We start from the raw sequence: 7512 nt of genomic DNA on the forward strand, positions 1-7512 counted from the left end.
TGTCTTTTATTCCTCTTTATGGTTTCCGAATCGTACGTTTTCTATAATTCGAGAGGATTGTTCATGAAAAACAACAAAGGGGAACGCTAATGCTTAAAATTTTAAAATCATAATGAACTTCGATGTTTTGCCTGATATGTGACCTTCCAACCGAAAATAATCAAGGACAGAATCCCGTGGGATAATTCTGGTCTACTGTATTTGTCCCTGAATGCCTTCAGTGTACTGCGCAAGTGCTCGACAGTCACCACAACAGATGCACACTGTGCCTATTATTCATATTCTTTGTGTTTCGGTTAGTAGTGCGACCTTTTGATAGCTGTGCCCGAAATCTGTACACGAAATAATTGTTCCAAACATGCTTACATCTAATTATCAAAATCTCCTCGCGTTTTGGATCGATCTGCCGAACAATAACGGAATATAGATGAAGCATGTTCAGCGCATGTCTCAATAAGTTGAATACATTAGAGCTACTCTTTGTAATTTGGATGCTCAGAATTTGGTTACTTCTTTTCAGTACTTACCGCTAGTCTTTTTTAGGAATAAAATACAACATATGCCTCTGATATAAGCATGTACCATGTTCCAGGGCAAAATAACTCCAGCAGAGGGTTGGAGACCATTGATAAAGGGAATTATTTTAAATGGTGGGAGAGCCTCTTTCTGAGCACTTCATTGCGCCATTAGGTCACCACTCCAAATAAGGTCATCCTCGTCGTTCTGAGCGGTGGGATAGTAAGCAAATGCGTCCGTGTGTGAAGTTAGGGTTGAAGTTACTTCAGTCTAACAGATGGCATTCGAATCGTAAAACTACACTGCATAAAAGGAAATAAATAATGCTCGTTTTCGAGCACCTGTGGGAAAAGCTCAGATCGGAAGAAGTTTGTGGAGTTTGAAACTTAATGAAGCAGAGACGAAAAGGGCAGGTCCTGCAGGACATAAAAGGACTGCTTGTAATGTGACTGAGAGACGTATTTCTTGTGCTGTCAGGCACTGTCGGTACTTGAAAGAATGAGTTTATTAACTCAAGGAATATGCAGTTGAATTACAAAGTAGAGGAAGAAAAACAAGGAACGGTGTCAGTAGAGGAGTCTATGGTGTCTAGGTATGAGAAAGATGCAAATGAAAATTATAATTTACAATTTAAAATTGTCTGGATGGCATATAGGGCGATTTTGCCATGTGATCTGAACGTAAAAGCAAGGGCACTGATGTGAATGGTGTTTTTGATATAGATGGAACGTCCTTGTTAAACTGTACCACTGGGGAAAACTATGATTTCATGGGGAACATGTTGATGTGCCTATTTAGGAAAGAGAAGTTAGCCAGGAAAAGCATCTGGTAGAGGATGAATGAGTAAATGATAATAATAAAGAGACTGGGTGGAGATATATCTCGTCATTACAAATTTGAATCAGTAATGAAATTCATGGGAGGTTTCAGTGAAAATGGAAGGCTTCAGAATGTGACCATGAACGGTTTAATATGAGGGAATTTGATAAAGAGAAGGCAAGTGTTGCATAACCTGTAATGGCTGAAAACTTGTCCGTTATTGAAGGTACTGAGCAAGTAAAGCAGAAGGGGATTTTAATAACTTCAAGGCTGGTGTTGTTAAGGCTTTTGGGATTTTTTGTTGACGTATAGATCCACTAAAAAAATGAAAGAAAAAAATAACGAAAACAGAAACAAATGACTTTGGAAGTGGGTAGTGGAACAGTGAAATGAAGTGTTTAATACGGTAAGAAAAAAAAAAGTTTGAAGGGCACTTGGATGAGCTGGGGGTAAAATACTGTAATAACATACAAGTAGATGAATGATCAAATTAGGGAGAAAGACGAAAAAAAAAAAAATAAAAAAAAGATAATAAGGATAAATATGCTAAAACTATTTTTTTTTGAATAATAATGTAATTCCATACTGTAAAAACATACAAGTAGATGAATGATCAAATTAGGGAGAAAAAAAAACGATAACAAGGATAAATATGCTAAAACTAATTGGGAATAATAATGCAATTTACATTCGGGAAATTTTTCGATGAATTCCAAGAAAACTTTGAAAAAATTCTGAGGGGATTACAAGGGGATAAAAGTTTTCCAAGACGAGCCTTTAACGGTTATGAAAAAATAAGGGAATTATGAAACCTGCTACTAACTTGTGTTTATAATCAATATTCGTTGCACTGAGTTGGATCTAGTTGGCAATGAACTTCATTTGACAGCTACAGCAAACAGGGGCTATAAGCCCAAAGCAAGTTTTTCTAGTAAGAAAAGAGGCATCCTAATCCTAAGGGAGAGAATTCTTGTAATTTACAGAGCGCTAAAAATTCATTTGCTTCTTCAAGTTCCTGGATGTTAACCATTTGCCTCGTTCTGTGAAACATCCTGTCTGTTTCCTTTACCTAGATAAGCTATTATTTCATTGGTCAGTTGAATCTATGAGATCATTTGAAACTATTCCGTAGTCTATCTCTTCGATACTTTTTCTATTTTTTTTTTTAACTTTAGTAATTATTGCATTAGTTTCACACGCCTTTCTCTCCGCCTATAACAAGTCACGTAAGACTCATACAAGACCTTCCCAATGGCGTACATTATCATTTAAAATCATAAAAGATAAAAGAGAGAGAGAGAGAGAGATGAGAGAGAGAGATAAAAAAAAAAACACAGGTGAAAGGCGTATGACAGGAGTCCTTCTTACAAGAAGTAACATTGTTCCAACTCTGATCGTATGGCTGGAAGTGGTATTAAAAACAAAAAGAATTCCAACCATGTTGCCTTAGGTCCGGTGAGGTCTGTAATGACATACCCCCCAAAGAATGTTGCCAAGCTCTCAGAATTTGCGTGACCAATGAAAGTTGTTTATCTAATAAACGTCTGAACTATTTCAATGGGCATGTATTTACTCGTGTGCCTCCAAGTCAAAGAGTTAGTTTCGCGGGAACCTCTATTGTTGATATCCACGATATTCAATGACAACTCTAATTACCAGCGTGTGGTGACCCTCAACAAATATTCCTATTAATCTCTTTTGTTGTTATATATATATATATATATATATATATATATATATATATATATATATATATATATATATATATATATATATATATATATATATACCATATACAGTACATATATATATATATATATATATATATATATATATATATATATATATATATATATATATATATATATATATATATATATATATATATATATATACATAAATACACACACATATATACTGTATATATATATATATATATATATATATATATATATATATATATATATAATATATATATATATATATAAATATATAAGTGTGTGTGTGTTTGTGTCTTCTCAATCGAGCAACCGAAGAATAACCGTTGCGGAAGGGGAGGACGAATGCATTCTAATCGTTAACGGGTGAGGAATGACACAGTTACAAGCACAGAACGAAGAACACTTTCAGCCGCGAGAAGACGCGAGGGTCGAGCGGCGTCTCACGAATACCTCCGACGTGATGTGGGTTCCTCCTCCTCCTCCTCCTCCTCTCTTTCTCCTCCGAGGGGCGTCACCAGGTAACCGCCCTACCACATACCCATTCCTCTTCCATTTTCTCTATTCGTAATGCAGGTGTGTACGGGGTGAAGAGGAGTAAATGTAAGGGCATTCTACAGAATTGCCTTTCTACTTCTCGCTCGGTAGTTGGAGTGAGGGCGGATAGGTCTAATGTCAGATGTCGGAGAAACCTCCCCCAATGGTATTTTAATGCAAAACAAAGGCGCATTGCATGTATCGCCACTCCGGCAGACTTGAGACTCATATGCAATGTGGACGGCGGATACTTTTTTTTCCTTCATTTTCTATTATCTTGCATACCTGAGAAATGCGGATGGGTTTAACAGCGACCATCAAAATTCTTGCGACCGCATCAAAACTTCCTAAACTTTCTCTGCAAGTGGCATTAAAAAGCTTCTTCTTTGTCATCATTATCATCGACGTTGTTTTTTTTCTTTCGAAACCAACTCGGGATGTGGGAACGTCCTGTTAAAGCCAATATTTCATATCTGTGTTCCTCTTGTTTTTCTCGTACTCCCATGTTGTAAAGTGCAAAAGTTTGGTGCCACAGATACTGATGAGAAACTTAGTGCCGACTATTCATATACACTGTACAGAGGTACACACACAGATGTATATATACATACATACATACATACAATATCATCCCTAAATGTCTAGTTGAAAACCAGGCCGTTCCTACACAGGAGATCTAGCCCATGAAATATATATATATATATATATATATATATATATATATATATATATATATATATATATATATATATATATATATATATATATACATATATATATATATATATATATATATATATATATATATATATATATGTATGTATGTACATACATACATACATATATATATATATATATATATATATATATATATATATATATCTTGTAATTTACACAATAGTCCCGTGGATGAAGTATATAATAAGTCCTCATGTGAAAATAAAGGAAATGGTACCAAGACTTTCAACTTTTATTCCAAAGTCATCTTTATGGTACTGATGACTTTGGAATAAAAATTGAAAGTCTTGGTACCATTTTTTATTTTCATGTGAAAATTATATATATATATATATATATATATATATATATGTATATATATATATATATATATATATATATATATATATATATATATATATATATATATTATAGCCCTGTGCTATATCTCTTTTGTAGGAACGGCCTGGTTTTCAACTAGACTTCTAGGATGATATTGCCAACCGATAGGCCCACCGTAGTCGACTCACCATTGGCTGATAACAAAAGGTATTGTAGGAGTAGAACAGTTCTGACGCATCCACTTCCAATTATTACCGATATTTTCTCGTGCTGTTCCCCCTCTTGCAAAGAATCAAGACACACCAAAACATATTATGGATTCATGAATCCTAACTATGCTTTGGGGAAATATTTTTGAACACTACTAGAATTAATACATTTCCTATGAGGCCAAAACAATTATCAAAATGTCGGTTAATGTAAATGAAGCTATTAGCGTTTCTTTGTAAGTTCAACGGAAGGTTAAGTATTTTTTAGTAAACACCGTGTGGTTAGTTCTGCCTCCCAGCAAATTCTTGCGTATTGTTTGTGAGTGGCAATGACCAATTACAAAATTTTAATACGACAAGGAATTTGCCAATTTGTGTTTTCACCGATATCAGTTAAAATTGACGAACAGATCAATAATCCACACTGATAATGGTACTTGTTTTTCTAGCTTTTACAAACAAATGTATATATATATATATATATATATATATATATATATATATATATATATATATATATATATATATATATGTATATGAATATGTATATATATATATACACACATATATATATACTGTATATATATATATATATATATATATATATATATATATATATATATATATATATATATATATATATATATATATATATATATATATATATATATATATATATATATACTTATAAGAGGTGACCGATCAGTGAAAAAACACACTCGTTATAGCTTCATTTTACTCTTCAAAATGAATTATTCCTTCATCAACAGTGCACGGAACCCATACCTACGCTGCGCTTTATGTATATGTATATATATATATATATATATATATATATATATATATATATATATATATATATATTAATAATGGGACTATACCAAAATTTTTAACGATTCCGATATGATTCTCGATGCTGCATTAAACTGTCGATGCCGATTTCGATTCCGATACGATTCCCGATTTCGGTACCTGCCTTGAATTCATGGTTATTTTCAGACCCTGCACTCGGTTTAAGAAACAAATACTTTATGAACATGGTATATTTATTAATCATACATTCAGTATGAACATGAATCATTTTGTAATAAAAAAAAAACGCTTCTCATGAAATGAAGTTGAATCCATTTTGTTAAAAAAAAAAAAGGTTCAACTTGAAAGTTTAGATACTAAAAAACACAATTTTATATATATATATATATATATATATATATTATATATATATATATATATATATATATATATATATATATATATATATATATATATATATATACACACACACACAAATACGAGTGTATTCATGCTAGAGGATAATAATACAGTTCGCCAGAGCAAGTTTGACTTATTGGTAACGAATACATCGTCTAGGCGTATATACAGGATATGAGGCATCTAAAGTGTCTAGACTCTAGAGCATTTCATTCATGATTCAGCAGTGAGATGTGCCTGACCACAGATACTTTTTATTCTGAAGATTCCCTAATAAGTTGAACTGGGTATCATTACTGTCGCCATTATTATTGAGAGAAAATTCCCAGCGTCACAGGAAAGAGAGAGTGGGATGAAAATTGTAACACAAGTGTTTACGGTCAGGTGAAATAAAAATAAATTAAAAATGCGCCGAAGTTTCTTCGGAGCAATCGAGTTTTCTGTACAGCGTATAATGCTGCATGAGCTGCGGCCCGTAAAACTTTCTGCCACGGCCCGTCAGTGGCTTGTCCTATAACGTTGCCAGACGCACGATCATGGCTAACTTTAACGTTAAATAAAATAAAAATTACTGAGGCTAGAGGGCTGTAATTTGGTATGTTTGACGATTGGAGGGTGGATGATCAACATAATTTGCAGCCCGACGCACGATCATGGCTAACTTTAACCTTAAACAAAATAAAAATTACTGAGGCTAGAGGGCTGCAATTTGGTATGTTTGATGATTGGAGGGTGGATGATCAACATAACACTTTGCAGCCCTCTAGCCTCAGTAGTTTATAAGATCTGAGGGCGGACAGAAAAAGTGCGGACGGACAGACAAATAGCCATCTCAATAGTTTTCTTTTACGGAAAACTAAAAAGTCTTTTTGGTGACTAGTTGATAATGGCCTTCTGGGAACTGGGACGTCATATTATAACCGCCTAACACTTTCGCAGACAATATGAAACCCAAAGCTTGTGTAACAATCTATCTCATACAGAAGCAAGAGCAGTTTGGGTATAATTACTGGTCGCTACCAGTTACACATTTGTGTAGCGCGGTCAGGTGAACACCTGTTCCTCTCCGTAATTTATAATCCCCTCTGTGTCTGCCTGTCTCTCTTACACACACGTACACACACACATACACTCCGTCCCCAGCCCAACGGATTCTGGCTATTACGCAAGTATACAATTCACAAAGAAGTAAGGGGTCAGTATTTCTATATCCCTAATCATAAATTGTTCTCGTAAACTGGCTCATAAAACAAATACCCAGAGCTAAGATGAACGGAGATAGAAGTTAATTCCCAAAGAGTTTCCTCTACAGTATTATGAGGAACGATCTGGTCTACCTACCTGTCTAATTTATTTATCTATATGTCAAGCATAAATGCTATTTGTAAGTGATTTTATTTGTTGTGTTGCTAAGTGTTTTGGATTAAATGAAAAAGTATATG

This window comes from Macrobrachium rosenbergii, chromosome 12, assembly GCF_040412425.1.
Source record: "Macrobrachium rosenbergii isolate ZJJX-2024 chromosome 12, ASM4041242v1, whole genome shotgun sequence".
Classification (NCBI taxonomy): domain Eukaryota; kingdom Metazoa; phylum Arthropoda; class Malacostraca; order Decapoda; family Palaemonidae; genus Macrobrachium; species Macrobrachium rosenbergii.